A 20,094-nucleotide genomic window follows, 5' to 3' on the forward strand; every position below is an offset into this window, starting at 1 on the left:
TTTTTTTTTTTAATTCTGAAATACACTAAAGAAAATATTTTATATTTCTCCACAGCAGCTGCCTCTTCATTTCGTCCCCAAATAGCGTTTCTATCAGAAGAATTTAATTAAATTTGCCATCACCGCTGTTAGAGTGCTGGTCATTAGGAATGCATTGGGCCACCTCCTCCCAAAAAATGAAGCGTTCACTGGCACACAGCAAGGCAATTTCCCTGTGCCTTTTACATAGTGGGCTCTAGGCACCGACATGGTTTGCATGATAAAAAAAGGAAGGTGAGTCATGCGGGAGGTCTGTGCATTTGCATATCCCCAGGGTGCTTGGTGTAATTTAGCTACATATGTCCCTTCCCTAATAGGCTGGAGTTGGCTTAACGCAAGGTTTGTGTTTTTGGAAGCGACCTCAGTTGATTGTCTATTCAGATTCACAGCCCTACTCTGATTTGCAATTGAAAGGCACGTAATTGTACTTGAACTAACTGAATAACTATAGGTTTTTTAGGGCAGGGAGGGGGGAGAGGATTTTTTAAAATTATTTCTATGCTCCATGCAAGTGCATCATGCCACGGGATCCACTTGATAGGACATTGTTCACATTGTAGAAGCTCTTGTGTGGCTTTTTGAACAAGATGATTGATATTCTGCATAGGTCGCACAGCACCTTTACATCACACACTCACGTACGGGAGGATGCAGCCACTTTGAAGCTAAAAACAAAAAAACTATTTTGGTTCCTGGCTGGTTTTAGAAGTAAGTCCCTCTGACTGAAGGCCTAGTATTAGATTCTGTCAGTGTAAAATTACCAATCATGTACTGACGTTTGTATGTGACAGGGTAAAATCTTATTTTCCTTATTTCTGAAAAGACCACAGACTGGGTCACTGAGGTAGAGGCTGGGCTGTATGTGGCCCTTTTTAAAAAATATATTCTTTAGTTTGTTAAGTCACATTTAAATCACAAATTTAAATAGTTTTTCTACAGGTGTGGGTTAGGGTTAGGCTTAGTGGTATTCCTGTATTTCCTGATGTAGAACTAAATACACACATACTTTTAAATATAAAAATGTACTTATTTCACACGGCAGACTGATATTTTCCCTTAAATCCAATAACCCAGTTCTAATTTTTCACATTAGCGACCGGCAGCTCAGCTGTTCCAGGTCAGAGCCCACTGCTTATCTCCACATTTGACTGCTGTAATTTGCCTCTCAAATACTCATCTGAGCCACGTTAGCGATGAACATATCCAATGAATGCATATTCCGCTGGTGCGAGTCCTGTGTGTGTGTTAATCCCAACTTGTTATCCATGACATCAAACCCAATTTATCCAGATTTAACATCTATTCTCGGTTCAACAGAGAGGAAACGCACTGGAATATAAATGAATGTTATTTTCCTAATCTTTATTGATAACAACCTCCTGTGAAAACACTTCTCACTTTTCTTGCGTCCCCGTATTAAACCAGATTAGAATGAAAGGTTAATGGGATTCTCTTCTTCTGAACAAACTGCGCTTTATTTCTCCCGCTCGCAGAAAGCCATAAACATCCTCCTTGCAATAACGAATGGTGATTATGGCGATGATATTAATTATCATTACTTTCAATTACTACACTCAGCCAGGCCCTGTCGGTTATGAGGGCAGCTCCCTGCGGAGGAGCCGCCACCCGCCACCATACATTCATTAGCTCAGCCTGGAGACTGCGTCTCCCTCCTTCATCTCCGCCTTTCCTTCCTCCCTTCTTCCTCTCGGCCCTTGTTCATCTCTCTTCCATTTTTTCTCCTCTGTCCACTCTCATCCACACAGCCAGAGCCAGTGAGTCCAAGAGGCTCCACATTTACTGTCAAGGTGAGGCAGGGGAATGGATGAGGTGAGGTGAAAGTTAATTGCGGACAGATTTGTTAGAGAATCCGTGGCACAGATTGTACAGATTCTCTCCTCTTCTCCTTCCTCCTGCTCCCCCCTCACCTCCTCCTCCTCCAGTTTCATTCTCCTCCTTATTCTCTCTGCTCACGTGTCTCCACCATCGCTCCTGTGACTGCTCCCTCCTCACTCACTCACTCTCCCACTCGCTCTCTCGCTCTCGTTGCTGTGTCTCTCGAATTTCCACCCTGCCTTCACTCTTGACATGATACATCCATTTCTGCTCCATGAAATATGGAGAGGACCCTCATGAATTGTTTACAGGTTAACAGCATGCATGCCAATGGCAGCAGTGGGGGGTGAGGGGAGATGCCCAGGTTTACACCTCGGCTGGACTGGCTTCACCAAATAAAGGGTCCAATTAACTCAACCTGCAGCCTTTCACACACTCAATTTACAGTGGATGTCACCATTGAATATTGAAACGTGCCCTGATTCTACCAACATGTGATGCTCTTGCACATTTTTGGACCAATATGTATATATCTTGTTATATGTATACACACACATATATGTATATATCTATATATAGTGGTAAGCAATCCCTTTCCTTTGGAGCTGTACACCTCTAACAAATCCATCCATCCATTTTCATCTGCTTATCTGTTACCAGGTCACGGGGGCAGCAGTCACCGCCCAAATCACACTGCACTGTACCAACCCCCCTGAACCTTCCTGCAGGTGGTGAGTCCACTGGAAGGTACCAACTGCCCTAACCAGGATTTGAACTTGCCCAGGAGGTGAACCCTGGGGTTCCACACCAATGACAGAGACATTGCCTCTGGGCCAAAGCGCCACCCCTCTAACAAATCAAATAACAAAATCAAAAGCGTGTCACACATTAGCATGTCTCATTTCTTCAGGTTTTAATGGCAGTACTGCACCCTTTGAGCTCTATTACTGGCACCTACTGATTTTTGTGGATTTTTATATCATTGTATGTTTTTTTTTCCCTAGGAAATGTTTACATGCTCCAACGTGACTTCAGCTAATTTTTTTTTTCAATAATACTAATGCATTGTATTGACCTCTCAGCACTAAGCCGTTCACCTGTCCCACAGGAAGCAAGAATAAAGTGACAGGAAGCGGGCCGGTAGCTTTAATGGGGCTCAGGATATCTGTTTAGTTGCTCTCGCTGGACAAACCCGGACCGTTGACTTGGTTAATTTCCTTCTGATGAGCTCGTGCATCACGCTGTTGTTTTACCACAGGGACATGAAGAATAAGTACGTGAACATCAATTAGGATGCACTTCAGTGGGAGCTAAGTTGTGGTAGGGTTTTTTTTCCCTTTCTTTCTTTCCTTCAGGTCTGAGCTGGTGATTGATAGTGATGAACCTGAGCACCAGAGGCGTGCATTTTAGATGGACGATTGGTGCCGCTCTGAGCGCTTGCTTCCGACTAAAGTGCTTGGCTGCAGCTTGTGGTTATAATAAAGTGCTCAAGAGCCACACCACTTGAGATATCACGTGGATATATTATTAATCTATTGCCACTGCACTGTGGTCCCAATGTGGAGAGTAAAGATGTTTTCTTACCTGGCTTTTCCTCTGTCTCCTCCTTTGTTTCTCGATCGCACTCAGCGCTCTTTGTCCTACTCTGAAGTTTGTCTGAGGAAAGGAGCTGGAACGGGAAGAGGAGAGGAAGAAATGATCAGATCAACATCCCTCTCTGAAACAGACTTTCTCACTCTGATTATTTTTTCTTGTCTCTGTCTGTCTTCTGTACAGCCAGCTTGGCTAACCTCATCATGGGGACCAATTTCACAAGCGCCGCCAAGACACATGGCAACGCAAACGTGTGTCAAGGCGGTTATAGAGGAACAGAAATTCACTGGCCCTCTGTGTTTCAATGTCAGGATGAGGTCACAACAAAGATACATGTCTAACTGAAACCCCAAGTCTGTATAAATCTGACTGATGTTCAGCCTGCCTGGAACTCCATTTACGAAAAGAAATTTGCAAGCAATAATTAAAAAAGTAATATTTCTCAGTGCAAGACAGCAAATAATTCACACCTGTGAGACACTACTGTTGAAACATTATCAGAAGTAAAAGGAGTGTAAAAAGTGTGAAGGACAAGGGCAGAAACAACTGCTAAATGTGAGGAAGGAATGAAATCTGGAGGATTATGGGCAGAGAAGAGAAAAATGTGAAATTTCCATCATTTCAAATCTGGCCTGAAATCAAACCTGGATCGTGTTCTGACAAGATCAGACCTGAAGGCAGAAGAATGTTTCAGAGACAATGTTATGTTATTCTCTAACTGAACGCAGCATCACTTTAAACACCACTCACTAAAACCTGAACGCTGTTTAACAAATTTCACTTCTCCCTCATCTGCCAGCTTGGCCGATGAATTCTGCTCCCGTTCTAAATATCTCACTTCACACCAGTTTCAGAACCACTTTACACATCTGAAGGTAAGTAATCATTTACTGTCAGAAACCGTTCTGTGTTTTCACTTTCGAGGCACTGAAGTCGTAACCACAAAATTGTGTGTCAGCTGGAACGCCTCGCGGATGTCAGAGCTGCTAATGGCTTGCGAACGGCGTCGGTGCTGTTTCATGGAAGCACGTCGTTGTGTTTGAGTTCACTGGGAAATGACCAAAATGATCCTAGTGGGGTTCGGTTACCATTTGTGTGTGCATGTTTGTGTGTATGTGCGTGTGTGGTGAGAGAAGAGGAAGAGATTCTGTGTGACAACAGGAAACAAGGGTGGTTTAGAAGATACTGATACTGTATGTGTGTGTCTGTGCATGAAGATGCACAGACGTTTTCACTGCTCCTTTTTCTCACATTCTCTCGCTCACATGCACGCGCATACACACACACTCTTGGTTTGAGTTTTGTAAGCACTGTACATAGACACAGTGAACCCACAACCACGTAACTTAACCTGAAGTTTTATAAATATATTCCTAATCCTTGCTTTTACCTTAGTGCTAACCCTAACTCCAAACTACATTTTGAACTTCAGAAAACCCTCGTAGTCAGTGTGGACCTGCCAAATGTCCCCACAACTGTAGTATTTTTCAAAAATGTCCCCACAACTATATACTGGGACATATAGGCACTTCAAGAAGACACTAGGAACACAGAGTCAGTCGTCTGAAGGACCTGGACCTGCCACCTAGAGATTAGCTCTGTCACAGAGGGGTGTGGCTGTGTCGTTGACCATTGTCCAATCAGGCGTGACCCAGCAGGGAAAACAGGCCAACCAGCACGCCCACATCCCACTAGGCTGCCAGGAGAGCGTCACATGATGGGACCAACTGTCACTACACATGGTCTCTCTTTTCCCTTTCTGTTTCAAATACCAGCGTTCACGTCTGAGGAGAATTCCATCCATTAATACTTAATATTATCCATTTCAATCTCTCAGAATTTTCCAGAACTCTCTGGTCCTTTTCCGTCCTCTCTGCTCGCTGTTTTCCTTCCACTTCAAATTGGGAACACACTGCGGTCCTCTGGAAAAGATTTCCCACAGGTGCACAAATATCATCATGGCATTCTTTGTGGCGGCCCACACTGACCTGACTAATGGCTCTGTTTTGGTACCGACAGCACCTGGACATTTTCAGCTTCATTTCAGTCTGAATACAGTGGTTTGGCTCTGGATATTCACACTACATTAACTTTGCAAGGAACGACAAACAAAACATTTGTTTTAGACATACAAATGCTTTGGTGGGACACAGATAAAATATCTCCATTCAGAGCAAACACTTTGTTCTAAGACCAGACAGAGCAGTGTCTGATCTTAGAACCTCTCCTGATCTGTGTCTGCACCATTTACCTGAATGATTATCAGGCCAAACTGTAGTCCCTGGGGATTCTTCTAATAATACAAGCAAACATCAATTAGATCAATTCTTTATGTTCCATACATGGAAAAAAATAACTCTAAGAAACATTTTGAAAAAAATCAAAATAAATTTTGGCTAACCTTTATTTACATGTGTGCTTGCTTTTGCTATTCTTGGGAAAACATCGATCTACTTTAGAAATCAAAATATTTACCAAGCCACTATTTCCTTTTGGCCTAATTTAAGTTTAAACCTTTAGTAAACAAAATCTTAGCTACTTTTAGCTAAGGGCAAGCAACTTTTAGAGTATCTTTGGGCCATCTTCTCGGCAAACGTATCTATCTTGCCATGTTTACAGCCAACTAAAATATATTTATTTTTACTTTGCAGAAAATGTCTTGCTTCATTTTGGCAGCAATTAAATCTCCTAGGCTTCCTCATGTTTTTCTGGCAGAAAAACTGGCAAAAAAGTTTGTAGATTCCTGTGAACTACAGGTCCATTCAGTGTAGGTAAAAGCTCCTGTCAACAGAATTCTAAATGGAAATTCATTTTAAAGGCACTCTGCTTCAAACGTCCTTTTAATTTTGACTATGTCCTGTATTTTCATTCCCATACTTCTGCACGCAGCTTGGAACGTGTCCAACAATTGTATGTTTTAGCTCTTGATTTTCTAAACATACACTGGCAACTGAGGTTGGAGCTGAAAGGGAAAGAAAGGCCGAGTCCCTGTTACTCAGTACATCTCCCTCTGGAAATGATTACAGCTGTTGGTGCAGCTTGGAGCCATTACTGATGTACACTGATGAAGTCCCATTTGTTTGAAGTGCAAGCACTTGGTCTAAGCTCTTCGGCATGTGTGAGTGTGTGTGTACGTTTATATGTGTGTGTGAGTGCATCTGCGTGAGCACGCCTGCATCTGCATCTGTCCGTCCTGGTGCGTGAAATCTTCTTCCCTTCCCTTTTAGCTCAAGCCAATGCTACTAAAACCCATGGCATTTACGGAGCTGAAAATAAACTCTTTAAGAAATGTGATCCCTTTTAAGTGTCGGGCTAAGAGTTCAAGTCGCTTCCGGTCGTCAGACATATGTCACCGACTCCAAGTTTAAGTGTAAAATGTTTTGTTTGGCAGCAGACACGGTTTGCCGTTTTGCGCGGCCTCTCTGCTTTGACAAGATAACATAACAGCTTTTTCCTGTCCCGACAGTGTTTTAGCTACAGAACGTCAGTCAACAGTCAGTGCTCACAGAGTGAGAGCTGTGGAAATTTGGTGGGATTCCTGTACACATGCTGCGGGTTTTTGAAACAAATGATTTAAATCTGGAATATATTGTCCAAGCGTTGATGTGATCCGCTGCAATTCTTCTTTCAAACAAAGAGACATGTAATGAACTCTGTCCTGGTGCTTTTTGGCTGATGGGTAAAAACTGAAACTGGTCTTTTTCTTCTCTAGTTGAAGACATGTGTGTTTTATCGGCTGATGTGAAACATTTGCCCTTGGACTGAAAATATCCTGGATGTGTGAAAATAAAAGAAACAGCCTGTAATGCAGACCAGTGTTTTTGTGCTTTGAGGATTTATGAAACAATAAACATCCAATTCTGTAATTTTTGGAATTCTTTCACAAATGAGGCAATGCAACAGACACATGCTGACTCCTCAGCATCCATAGCTAATATCTGTGCTCGGATTCAGTAATTTTAGGTTGGTAGGTAAAAACTCCAGGCTTTCTACTGTGAAATATAAAACCAAAAGTCACATCCAGTTGTTCCAGTTCACAGCTGCTTTTCTGGGGTTACAACTTGTCAAAGCTGCCTGAGAGATGTGTCTTCAAGCATTGGATGTTGTTGTACAATCAGCGTCAGTCAATGTCATCGCCTTGACATCAACTGGCTAGACCCTGCTCTTCCTGCAGCTGGGGCTGTAGCACACCGCTCTCCAGCTCTGGTCCCTTTAAGCACAGCCCTCGATGTCAGCTTAACTGTAGCCACCTTACGTCGAAGCTCCCTCAATAGCGTCTTCATGATTCAAATACTGGCAGAGAAATGTGTGACGTCTGTTTGACTTCAATCACATACATTTTCCAATTTAGAACCACACACAGGGCCTTGGGTGACCAAACATAAATGTGGCCTACTCTGGCCAACTACTATTAACAATGACAAACGACAATAAGATCACATTTGTCTTGAAACCTTTCAACTTACATATAGCGACAGCCATCATTCCCACTAGCAGTAGCCCTGAAAGAACGAGACACAACTGTCTTGTCAGAGACCACATGCTAATTTCTGTTAACTACTTTGTTGCCAATTTTTGGCAGACTTCCAGATTAAAGGGAACAATCCAGCTATGGAATTTTGTGTGCTATTTTTATTTCATGCAAATTGGTGTCCTTGTTCCCTTCCGTGGTACGTGATGAGGTCAGGAATGCTGTAAATCCACTCCTCTGCCTCAGCTAAGCACAAATGATGAGGGAAAGGCAGTTGGTGAGCTGCATGACGTTCTCACTGTTGTAACACATGTCACGACTATTATTTCATAAAGTTGGCCGCCTGTCTAAAACAACACAGGCTGCTGTGTCCAAAGCTTTGTTTGCTTCAGTGTTAATCAGCCAGAACAGCAGAATGGAGCCTCTAAATAGCAGCTCCTTCTCCTTAATCCGTCTTTAAGAAGAGCATATAGACAGATGTCCTTTCTTTATATGACCCACAGGAGCATGTATCCAACAGCAGGAGGCTTCCTCTGCTCTCATGACTGTCTGAATAACAATAAACAGTTCAGTGGTTGAGGCTGTGGGACGGTCACATATGGTCGGGTTCAGACATAAATACCTTCGTACAATAATAAACAGATTCATCGTTCAGGCCCAGCGAGACGGAAACACTCCTGGACGGATTCAGACACGATACGGCACTCGTTTCCACAAAAGTAAGCAAGCCTCTCGCATGACACTTATTTTTATTCTTAAAGACACCATTGTTGAATTCTGTCGGCCCAGGTTAATTATTTTTCATGCAGACTAGTATTAAGTGAGTGGGGTGAGGAAAAATAAAGCTCTGACTGAGGCCTGCGATAATTTTCTCATTGTCGTCCTGTCATCTGTTAACAAAGCCAGAGTTTGTGCACAGCACAGAGGAGGCCGAGGAGCGGGGGGTTACTTAAAGGAGACCTGAGGATGTCCTCACTAATGGATGATGCACTTTACTCAGTGGAGCACAATACTGTACACTTCTATTTAGATTCAAATTATGCCATTTGAGGATCAGCGGGTGTGTGTGTGTGTGTGTGGAAGAGAAAGAGAAAGAGAGGGAGAGTGAAGGGGGCCCCTCTTTAAAGAAATGCAAGACAAAGGCAGGGGGGAGCAGGAAAAGCCTGCTACTTCTGAACAACACACACACGCGCGCGCACGCACACACACACACACACACACACTCAGCTAATTACACGTGTCACACTGCTACAAATGCCTGGCTCTTATTGTGGGACCACAAGTAGGCCCGGTTATAAATACTGTAAACCAAGTCATGATGAAAAGAATATGTTGATTTAATTTATGTAAAACAACTACAGGGAAAGATGAGAACTTAACTACTGAAAATACTGTAAACCCATGAAGAGAATTTCTCTGATAAATGTAATTATCACAGCAGGAGAATGCTCCGAGGAGCATGGAGCTTTTCTCCTTTTCTCTGAAAGTCTGGATCTGACGGCACATGTTGAGACACTCTTGAGTGTCTTCTTTTCAACCGACTGCCGCAGCCTGGTGTATTATCAGTGTGTAGTGGTGGTGAGTCTGGTGAGTTGCTAATGATAGCTTTGTCCTTTGCCACAGACTAAATCAAGGCCTGCTGGGTAAACCAACATGGCGCGACCACTTAACCCTAGTCTGCCCCCCTGCCGCCAACACAAAAATATTTCTCTGTATTTTTATGCAAATGTAAGGGAACCACCTGACCACCGTGTTTCCAGACCCATGTAGACGACCACAGCACTTGTCCTGAGTAGAAAATATCTCTAAAAGTCAGCAAGGTCTCTATTTATTTCAATAACACTAAATTAGTATTTTCTTTTGGTCAGTTTCTTTGGCCCACCTTTGTCATTTTCATGCACGGTCTGCTTTTGGCATTTTCCCATTGCACAGATAAACCACGGGATAACATCATGGAGGTGTTTTTTTATCAGTGTCATCATTCATCATCCTGGTCTTTCCGTGAGCCATGAGATTGCTCCAAAAACTCTGAAACTCCATCAAGATTATACTCGGAGTGTTTTGCAACATCCATCTGTGACGTCTGGAGGCGAATCAAACTCAGGGCCTCAATTTGTCTCCATAATGTGTAACTGTCAACACTTCAGAACACTGTAAAAGAGACACCCAGGGAACGTGGCCTTTCACTCCGGGGCTTAAAGAGAGGCATTAGAACAGGCTCAGAAAAAGAGATGGTGTGTGTGTGTGTGTGTATATGTAATATATGTGTATGTGTTCTCTGAGTGCACAAGTGCCTGAAGGCTCCACGTGTGTTCACCTGTCTGCTCCTCATGTCCCTTCAAGGAAAACAAAACAGTGGCAAGGCACTCTGGATGCCCAGAGATCAAGTTACACCAATCTGTCTATGTTTATCATTGCTGATGAAAAAACATGTATACACACACACACACACACACACACACACAGGCACGTACATGTGCAAAAGATCTGTGATCCATGAGGTGAGGAGTAAGGGCTTTAGGCCAATGTGAATAACACAGATAATAAGGGAGCAGCGTGATTGATGGCCTGGTCATAGAACCGGAGCAGGTAGAGTTACAGGTAGACGTGGGTGGAGTTTGTGGTTGTGATGTATTTGAAAAATGTTTCCATGAATATACGAAACTAAATTTTCTATGGAACTGTAAAACAAAACAATGGTCAAAAGGTGGATTTTTGTTATCTGGCCCAAATGCAGCACAGTGTTTGGAGCTTTTGGTATCAACCCCACATTTATTATGGAGAAGTCAGTCAGATTTTCAGAACCACAGGATAATAGACCAATTCTACTGTGGGTGGAGAGAAAAGCTAAATGTCACAGGTTTCTAAACACTGGAAGAAGGCAAGATGAAGATAATTGTTACGACAGAGAGGGGGTGCAGAGCACTGCTCTGAAGAAACAGCCATGTTGAGAACAGTGTGTTAACACTTAATATGGTATGATTAAATCCTGCTATTCACCAAGAAGTAGACCAAAGATTTTAAAAGGTCTGTCTGTTTCTAAGAAGGATTTAAAACACCTTAAGTGATATCTGGGCCACATACCATCTGGACATGATAAACGTCAAATGCAACCCTGGATTGTCCCAATGTTTAATAGTGGGGAAAAATTCTAAATGTGTTCTATTCTCCAAGCCCTTGTCAACCATGCTAATAAAAAACATCGACACATGTAAGTAGTTTTGGTCAAGGACTTTTAGACATGAAACGTCTAAATGTTAGCAGAGAATAGCAGAAATGTTTCAAAGTAAACCAAAAGATCAAAGTGTCCTTAGAACAAAAAATCAAAGCTGAAATCGCAAAAGATCAGCCATAAAATAGAATAAATATAACAGAATAAAATATCATAGGAAGTTAGCACAGAATGAGGTGGATTGTATCTACAAGACATTACCAAAAGTTGATCAAATTGCTAATTGATCATTTTAGGAGTCAGTTTGTTGTAATTGCTGAGCATAATTTTAAATTAATAGAGCATATAACACAATTTACCTATAATGCTGCTGCTGTCTGATGCATCTGCAACGACCAAAGCTATTTCCTTTGGCTGGCCTTTAAATCAGGTTTACAACAGCGTTTGTAGAGTGGTTAAAAAATATGGCACAGTCAATTCTAATACATCAATAAAGGAGAACGATACAATCAGCAAAGATAGGAAAATCAAATAACAAAAGGAGTGTGGAGGTGGAGGAGGGGCTGCCTACTTAAGAGTGTAAACATTACATTTTCCAGGACCGCAATTTCCTGTTTTCCCAGGCGATTAGAGCGAAGTGTAAGCCTGGAGGAGTCACCACACGGTCATGTTTCCTATGGCACTTTGGGCTCGAAATAGAGAGATGATGTGAGCAGAGCTGAGCTGAGCCAAGACAAGACAAGACTAACAAGACTGAACAAACTGTTGCCAGGAGTGTGTGTGACACACAGCTGATAACGTTCCTTGTTGTACGTACATGTCTTAGTCATGAGTAAAAGTTCAAGGTTGTAGGAGGTCAAGTTGAACCTACTGACAACTCACAGGCGTTTGAAGCCTTCAAACTTGTCGCAGTCACGGTGGCCGAAAGGTTTACGGCGCTGAACTCTAAATCCAAAGGGGTTTCCCCGCCCAGGTTAGAATCCTGTTCGTGACGTGCAAACACCAGGTAGAATCCTGTTCGTGACGTGCAAACACATTTATGGTTCCGTAGCGGTTAGCACCACAAACTTGGTGCCTCCAAGGTGCAGCCTGTAGCAGCAGATCTGCTGTTAACACAAGAATTTCCCAAGTCTGGGATCAATAGAGTTCAAATTGTTATGATTTTTTCGTTGCTCACACTGACCTTCCCTAATCCTTAGTAAGGAAACCTCTGACTAGCTCCTCTGTGGTCCATTCATATCAAGCACTCCAATGGAAAGAATTCATTAGATATTTAGATTTAAATATGCCTCTTTCTCTTCTTCATCCATCAGTGCTCTCTGGACTTAGCCTCAGTTTCTGTTTCTAATGATGTATCACTTCTCAGCCTGCTTTAGTTCAGATGACAGGAACGCTGTCGCGATGTTTCTGTAAACAGGCTCCTATATATTAGGCCATGTGTTTCTGCTAATTCTGCAAGTTTTGCGTCTAAAAATTGCATAAATTGTAAAGTGTCGACTTAACCATGTTCACAAGCTGTTGTCCCTTTGCCAGTGTCAGAATAAATATAGCAATAACGATCGTATAATGAGACTGCTCTGGAAAACGTCTGGGAAAACTGGGTCCAGACACGTTCGCTGTCCACATATGACAAATAACCAGAAGGTTCTGTGAGTCAGGCACATTCACATCAGCGTCCGGAACATTCAGGCCAGAGATGATGTCGGCAGTGACCACACTCATCCATCTGCTCCCAATAAATGAACGCAAACTTTTCCTGTTTGTTTTCATTTAACATAACATCGCTCTGATGTTTTCTATTGTATGGCGTATGTTACTGATCTCAAAACTGAAAATTGTTCCAGCAAACGAATGGGCCACACAAGTGACCTTCATTTCATCTATGGATGTATACAGATGACACTGAAAATACGCTTATAGGACTCATGGTCTGGACACCAGATGAGGGCCACGTTTCAACCAAAGCTGACCGCCTGCTGGCCCTATATTGGGCCAAACAACCCTTTCTGTTCCACTTCTCTTATCTGACATTATAGTGCACATTAAAAAATCATAATATGGAGGAGTCTGCACTCTGTTTCTTTAAATTATCGAAGAAATAAAAAATGACATTAATTTGCACATATGATTTGCAAATGTGCAAAACAAGACCTATTTATTCAATATATTGATGCAGTTGGTGTTGGTTTTGATCCAAGACCTAATTATCTTTTAGATATACGTTGTTTTGTGTAAGGACTTACTTTTTCTAAATGACAAATCTGTACAACCCTAGCTGCAAAAACAATTTAATTTCAGTTGATCCCGACCTCGCCTTTGAATTACAGACAAGCTGTTAGAGCACATTGTTTTCTATTGTTTTCCTCTGTTCAAACAGAACTTATTGTGTCTTTCTCACATTAGTGGGCGACATCTGGCAGCTAACAAAGACATCACCTGATACTGTGGGATAACCTGACTGGTAAAGCAGCTCACAGGGTGACTCAGTCAGTCCTGACTAAGTGTGTGGTTTCAACCAAAGACTGCATCACTCACTCCTCTTTCCTTCATCGGCTACAACATGTCGTCACATTGACACCATGAGATGTCGGAAGTGGAAACTTTAGTCACTCCTTGTGCGATGGTGATGAACCAGGGTGAGTATTTTTCCGATCCAATTTACTGTAATAACTCTTCTTGGTAAAAGGAGTAAATGACCAAGTGTTATCTTTGCCTGCTTTTTAATATCTGTGTTTCTTTCTGAGATAAAAGGACATTTGCAAGTCCTCGGAGACACCATTATCTGATCAGAGCCTTTATTGGAGTTTCTCCCTGCCTCCTTGTCTCGTTTTGCCCCCTTTTATCTCTGTGATTTCATCTGTCTCCTGCTCTATCTCTGCCGCAGCACCCATGTTTCCCATCCTCGCTTTCATTCTGCCTTTTCTTATCCCAGTTCACTTCCTTTGTGCATTGTGTCTTAGTTAATTTCAGCCATGATATCATTCTATTTGAAATTTTGCCAGACATGTTTTTGAACCATTTACACACAGCGCTGTATACACTGAACTTGTACTGTGCTTATATTGTATTCTATCTTTTTGGTATATTTTAAAATGTGTCTTTCATTTATATTTATACATACTAGTGCTGTTGGAATTAACAGCTTAACCATTAATTCATTACTGGAGATTGATCAGATTAAACACTTTAACGCATTGTAACACTGACACTTCTACCATCCAAGCACTCATCATTGCTCTAATACGCAGATATCTATACAGATGCTTACTACAGATACTTGCACAAACTGCAGAACAATGTTTTGTTTCACTGACTTACCTCAAGCTTCAAACGCCACCTCAACGCTCAGCATGGATTTGTGAAGGTTTGTGACTTCCTGTCAGACCAGCCTCAATGTGCACAAGTCTACAACAAAAAAGATGGAAGAAATCAAATATATACCATCAAAAATGCAGATAAAGACTTGTAAAAATAAATGTTGTCTAGTTAGGAGCATGGTGTGAATTGTCATTTGATATCTACTGGTCATTATGAATATTAAAATATATACTAACATTAATAATACTCAGGTTGTATAAATGAATGAAAGTGCAAAGCAGAATCCTGATTGGAATGGCTGCCTGGACCTGTGTCTCTGTGTTCGTGACTGTCCAAGAACAAGGCATGGAAACCCCGAAAGTTGGCCCCATGACAAGTGACCCCCTCTCTTCTGCCCCCCAACTCCCTGTGGCATAAACCACTGAGAAAAGCAGACAGTGCTGAACAGACAAAAAAAAAAGAAACGGAGAAGAAGAACAGAGCAGAGAGAAAGAAAGGGTAAAACCAGCTGTAAGCAGCACAATGTGAACGAGAGTTTGGCAGAAGCTCAAAGCTGCTCTGAACGAGTGTTTCGAACCCCCCCCCACACACACGCACACACTCACACTCAACCCCTCCCTGACAAATTAAACGCTTTTGGTGGTGTAATGCATGGTGGAGACAGAGAGCAGAGGAAGAGGGGGGAGCAAAAGGAACAGGGAGGAAAACAAGGGAGACGGTGGCGTAGGGCGAGGGGACACGGGAAGGATTAGGAATTAATGTGTTTCTGCACCGACTTAATCCGAATGATTACACCAGAATAAATACACCTCAGCTGTATATTTCTAAAGTTTCCATTTGATCTCGGTAACACAAGCCTGGGACAAAGGCTGTGAGAGCAGGTCTGCAGTGAAAACACGCCGCTGTTTTTGTTGTTCTCCTACAAACACACCTCTGAAAGTGTTTCCACAATATTTCATTGTGTGTATGCACAGTATGAATTAATCAGGTGGGAATAAAAGAGCACAATGGAAGGACAATATGTGTGTGTGTGTGAGTGACTGAGTGATACACTGAATCACAGGATACATAGGGGGTTTGGGGGTGGGGGGGTGGGATCCAGTGAAATGAACCACAGATGAACCCAAGCTGCAGCCTGGCACTCAACCTGACATCACCACTTCCATCTTCAAACCCGTAACCATAAAACAGGAAAACACAGCATACAGGACAGAGGAAGGCATTGATCTTGTTAATGACGTTCCACATTTGGAGTCAATCCTGAGCTGTTGATGTCTACACGTCCTCCAGGAAACACATGTGAGCCGACATCAGAGGAGCAGCTTCGACTGTCCTGAGGAACAGCAGGAACAGCTGCAGCTGAGGTACGTCCACTGGAGCAATACTCTGAATATGTGTACTGTCACTGTACTGAGGATATTTGTACTGCAGTAATATTGAAGGTATGTGTACTGTAGTGATACTGAGGATAAGTGTACTGTAGTGATACTGAGGATAAGTGTACTGTAGTAATACTGAGGATGCGTGTACTGTGTTCTTGTTTGTTCCTAGTTCAACCTCCTAACAGTCTGGATGAGAACAGTTCACTGGATTCCAGCTGGAGCCTCACACTGGTGCTTTTTAAAGTCTTTGTCAGTGTCTATCAGTCTTTTCATTGTCAATCACCGACTCACATTGTTCTGTAATCAGCTGTGATTGTGACAGCTCTCTGACCAATCAGCTGGATACAGAGCTGCAGATTTATCCAGCACCAGTGTTGAAACATGTTTGTGATGTATGTCCAAGGCTGCCTGACCAAAATCATTCCATCATTTTCATGAAGTCATCCCTCCTAACATCAGTGTCCAAGAATGATGCTTTAGTTAAAGTTGTGCACATTCTGTACAGCTGTTCGCCTTGAAACTGACTGGATAAAAAAAATGTAATCCATGTTGACTGGACTTGATTGGAGCTGAATGAACTGACGGGGTTTAATTTACCACATTTGCCTGTGACTGTGTTCTTCAGTCTGAAACTGCTTCAGTCAGGAGTTTGTTCAGCGCTACCTTGAAGAGGCTCTGCACGTCTGGAGTTTCTAGGAACTGAAAATAGGCCACTGGAACACGGCGTTCAGCCCCCGTGTGTCTGAGAGAGAGAGACAGAGAGAGACAGAGAGAGAGAGAGAGAGAGAGAGAGAGAGAGGCCCAGCTCCTCCCAGCCCCTTCCCTCTCCTACTGCCGTTCTTTTTCTTTTTTAACCCGAGTGTGAAAGGGAATATCCTGCCCCGGAGAGACGGCCCCACATTCCTCTATTACAGATGACAAGTTAACCCCCATCCCCGCTCCACCCCCGAGCTCCCAACCCCTCAACGAACACGGTGACCCCAAAATCCAGTCCTGCCGACTCTGCAGCCTGCTGTTTCAAACGTCTCAGGTTTCACCCGAGGAAAATCCTTTTTTGGCAAAGCGTCAAATTTAACCCCCTCCCCGCTGCACTCTCTCTGCACACACCATCATTTACAGTGCACACCTGAGCGCCCGGGCTCCAGTCCTCTCCTCTGCGGCCCTGCCCTCGTTGAAATCCTTCCAAAGCCGACTGAAGGTGCTGTGATTGTTGGCACTGGGTGTCCGTCTCAAATTGCTCCAATTAGGCCAGGTGCTCCACTGAGGCAGAGCAGCCCCCGTAGCCCCCCCCCACCCTCTGTCCTGTACAGCTATTATTAATTTGTTTGCTTTTGTCTTCTGGAGTTAGTCTGACTCTTTGTTTTTGCATCGCAGTGCATTATTATGCCTTAACACAATGGGAACTAGCACATGAAGTGCTGGCAGGGAGCTGAGGATCCATTGTCCAATCAATCAACACTGTCGTGTTTGGTCTGCGCTCGTCTTTCGCCGCAGGAGAGTCTGCTACTGTTGCCCACAGTGAAGCACACGTCAGGGTTTTGGGGGGGGGTCCTGGAGGTTAGTCCAAGATGAATGATCAGAATTACCTCGACACCGTGTCAGTGACAGAGAAACAAATTTGTCAGTGTGTTCAGATTAAATACCCTTGTGCATAAATGAATCGTTTACACATGTGCAGCTCCGCTGCAGCAGTAAATAACGGGGCGTCTAATGGGGCATTTTACTTTTCTGTTTCATCTGCCTGCTCACCGTCACAAATCAAGAGAATTTATACAGCTTTAAATGTGCGGTTCTGTAGCCGCTTTTCAAATAAACACGAGCAGTGATTAATAGGAGAAAAGAAGGCTGGTGTGGGTATTTCTGTTTGACTGAGACTAAAGCCTGTAATATATCATATGTACTGTATTATCCCGTTTATCTGGTGTTTTATAACAGGATAAACTTGGGGTTAAATGAAAATATGGACTTATCAAGGTTTAAACCATTACCATAATTTCAGCAGCTGTATGGACAGTTTGGATGGAAAACAAATTCAAAATCAATTCAACTGGTTTGTGTCTCTCCAATTTTCTAACAATTGTCTGTTGAATATTAAGATGATTAGTGCTGCTAAGGTCAGATTTCAGGTTGATTATTTTTCCTTTGTTTTAATATTTCATTTGCCTTTGAACCAGCCTTCTAATTTATTTACTACCTTGGATTTCTTTTCTAAAAGTCAAATAAATTACATTACTAAAAATACATTCTTAATAAAATAAAATAATTTTACAGCCACATTTGAAGATCTATTTATAACATTAATTCTATAACATTCTACCGCCTGCATTCAAAAGCCATTAAATCCATTAACCTGAACAGACACAGGGGTTAGTGGTGCAGCCTGTGGTGAATGATATTCTCCTTCATTAAAATGGATTTGAACCTGACACACAGGTTTGACCACGTGTCACCCTCTTTATCTCCCATCATCCTCCTTTCTCTCCACTGTATATGAAAAATACTTTTTTTTTCTAAATGTCATAAAATTCCTCATCCATCTTTCATGCCGGGAGGATTGGAAGTCACAGGTCGCCCTAGGACACATCCATTCATTAAGCCTCACCACCCCAGAGGAGGAATTGGACCACGGTTCCCAAGTGCATCACCATGTCACCTTGAACAAATCCAGATGATTAAGTGACAAGCACTCCCACGTGAGGACGCCTTATTTCCCAGGAAACTGCGGCGCTTTGCCTCCATCCAATTTTCAAGATGCAAGTCCTTAAATGTTGCGCTGAGGATAAAAACATTTCCCTGCTCCCTCTCCGTCTTCCCCCTGCCATGTAAGCAGTGCTAATTGCCTTTCATAATTAGCCCAGTGACAATAATCGCTTAAGTGTGTATGCGCGCTTGTGTGTATGCGTGTGTGTGTGCGCATACACATCTCTTGCCTCCTAATAAAGTGGGTCATCAATGAAATGCCCCATATTTAGATCTCACACACAAGAAAGGCTCCTGTCTTCTCAGCTCTCCTGGCAAGTTTTCACATTGTTTCTCCTTTCTTCTGCTTTCTCCTCCTCTTCTCTCACCGTGCTCACACTGACTGGGAGTAGGAGGCTTGCTCTATATAGAACACATCCCACCAATGGAGCCTGCACAACCTCAGCAACACATGCTGGCATGTAAATTTGAAGGAAAGCAAGACATGGAAGAGTTTTAATTAGCCTGGCTAAGTAGCTGCCACACGAAGCTGCCGGGTCTCACCGAGGGGATTACAGCAGATTTATTTAGCCCGGGCTGCAGGAGACACTGCGATATGATATATTCCAACGACAACAACAATAGCGCTGTAATCACGCTCCAGCTTCCCAGAATCCTGGCTAATCTATTCTTGTGTCTTGAAAAAACAGCACCAATTTTATTCCCTCTCATCTGAAAGTCAAGAGTCCCCCCCCCCTCCAATCCCCCGCCCTCTGTCTCTCTCTCCCTCTCTCTCTCCCTGCTCTTCTGCTCCCTCCTCTACCTACTCTCTCTGCTGCCTTCAGCCCTTGTGGGCAATTTAGTGAGGCACTCAGACATGCTAACACAATCAACAATCAGGTCGTTTGCTCTCTCTAATAGGCACTCTGTTTTTCAGTAAAAGAAGCCACATTGTTTATTTGATTGTGTTCACCGGGGGAGAGTCCGCCGGGGAAGTGTTTGTTACACGTGGAAGGCGGAGGTGGAGTCGAACCCGGAGCGGCATTGTTGCCTTTTGTTTTGCGGAGACGACTACAGGAAGTCTGAAGACTGACATGCCAACACACACAATGTGGGGGCATAAAAAGTTACGTTTCAAATGAAAAAGGCAGCCATCACAGCTCTGTGTCATTCTGTCATTCCTTACTGACCACCAGAGGACGGGACACAGGAGCTTCCTAAAGTAATAAACTATGAAGTCACTCAGGAGTGACTCCTTAGACTCTAGAGCACTTTTATCATCTCATTTACCATCTTCTCAGTTCATCTGCAGTAAACAGCACTTTTATCATCTCATTTACCATCTATATATATATATGTATATATCAAACTCAACACCGCAGTTGGACACAGATCCAGACAGTATCCGTCCAAAAAAGTTAAATGCTTTAACTGAAAAAGAAAACTAAATAAAAATGTGTAGTCAGTCAGATAATAATCTCCTAACAAAAACAGCTCTGGGACATTTTGTTGGGTCTGGCGTTCACTTTAAACTTTTCTACATGTAGTCACCTGTTCAAGAAACCTTCAAAAACCACCCAAGACCACACACACACACACACACA

The 20,094-nt window shown here is 42.9% G+C and overlaps 1 protein-coding gene across 4 annotated transcripts in view; it reads right to left on the minus strand.

Moving 5' to 3' along the window:
• Positions 1–20,094, minus strand: part of jarid2b (jumonji and AT-rich interaction domain containing 2b) — a 229,749-nt gene that overhangs the window by 121,323 nt on the left and 88,332 nt on the right. For all 4 annotated transcript variants that reach the window (XM_017041062.2, XM_025065065.1, XM_017041065.2 and 1 more), the window contains 2 exons: positions 14,430–14,516; positions 3,460–3,544 (listed from right to left, as the gene is read on the minus strand). The gene's annotated coding sequence lies outside the window, so the exon portion shown is untranslated. The remainder of the gene's footprint in view (positions 1–3,459; positions 3,545–14,429; positions 14,517–20,094) is intronic.

The sequence above is a fragment of the Cynoglossus semilaevis genome, chromosome 18, assembly GCF_000523025.1.
Source record: "Cynoglossus semilaevis isolate Cse_v1.0 chromosome 18, Cse_v1.0, whole genome shotgun sequence".
In the NCBI taxonomy this organism is placed as follows: Eukaryota; Metazoa; Chordata; class Actinopteri; order Pleuronectiformes; family Cynoglossidae; genus Cynoglossus; species Cynoglossus semilaevis.